Genomic DNA, 1,450 nt, shown 5'->3' with positions numbered 1-1,450 from the left:
TACAAATAATGCTGCTATGAACATAGTTGAACAAATGCTTTTGTTGTATGATAGGGCATCTCTTGGGTATATTCCCAAGAGTGGTATTGCTGGGTCCTGGGGTAGGTTGATCCCGAATTTCCTGAGAAACTGCCACACTGATAGGATTACTGATTTTTATGACTTAGTTTTGTATCTAGCTACATTTCTGAAAGTGTTGATCATTTGTAGGAGTTTTCTAGTGGAATTTTCAGGTCACTTCTGTATACTACGTCATCTGCAAATAAAGATACTTTGACTTCTTCCTCTCCAATTCGTATCTTCTTTATCTCCTTACTTTGTCTTTTTGCTCTAGCTAAGACTTTAAATACTATATTGAATAGTAATGGAGGGAGTGGACAACCTTGTCTTGTTCCTGATTTTAGGGAATTTGCTTTGAGATTCTCTTCATTAAAGTTGATTTTGGCTATGGGCTTGCTGTTCTCTGTCTTTATTATGTTTAGGTATGTCTCTTATATCCCTAACATAGCCTGGACTTTTACAATAAAGGGGTGTTGAATTTTGTCAATGGCCTTTTCTCTAATGAGATGGTCATGTGATTTTTGTCTTTCAGTTTGCTTAATGGTGGATTACATTTATTCATGTACTCTTTGAACTATGCCTGTATCTTTGGGATGTGGCCTACTCAATCATGGTGTATGATCTTTCTGATGTGTTCTTGGATTCAGTTTGCAAGTATTTTATTGAGTTTATTTTCATCTGTGTTCATAAGGGAAAGAGGGTTGTATTTTCTTGTTTGGCCTTATGTGATTTGAATGTCAGGGTAACTGTGGATTCATAAAATTAATTTGGCGATATTCCTTCTGTTTCTATTTTACAAGATAGTTTGAGGAGGAGTATTTTCATTAGTTCTTCTTTGAAAGTCTGGTAGAATTCTTCAGTAAAACCATCTGGCCGGTGTTGGTTGGTTGGTTGGGAGATTTCTAATGACGGTTTCTATTTCATTAGGTGTTATAGGTCTGTTCAAATTGCCAATCTGGTATTGATTAAACTTTGATAAGCATTATGCATTGTGATAATTATATATTTCTTTTAGATTTTACAATCTTGTGGAGCACAACTTCTTTTAATTGATCTTATTGAGCTCTACATTTTTCTCTTCTCCCCTCCCCTTCAACCCTCTCCCATGGTCCCCATGCTCCCAATTTACTCAGGAGATCTTGTCTTTTACTACTTTTTAAAGTATGTCCTTATGACTCTCTGGATTGCAATGGTGTCTTGTTTTGCCCCCTTTCTAATTTTGTTAATTTGGATATTCTCCCTTTCTGTCTTTTAGTTAATTCAAGAAAACTGGTTTTCTCAAAGAAACTATTGTTTATTTCATTGATTCTTTGTCTTGTTTTTGTTTGTTTCTATTTTTATTGATTTCAGCCATTATAGTGATTATTTCTTGCCATCTACTCTGGGGTGT

This window comes from Microtus ochrogaster, chromosome 10 (genome assembly GCF_000317375.1).
Source record: "Microtus ochrogaster isolate Prairie Vole_2 chromosome 10, MicOch1.0, whole genome shotgun sequence".
Classification (NCBI taxonomy): domain Eukaryota; kingdom Metazoa; phylum Chordata; class Mammalia; order Rodentia; family Cricetidae; genus Microtus; species Microtus ochrogaster.
This window is presented reverse-complemented; position numbering follows the sequence as displayed.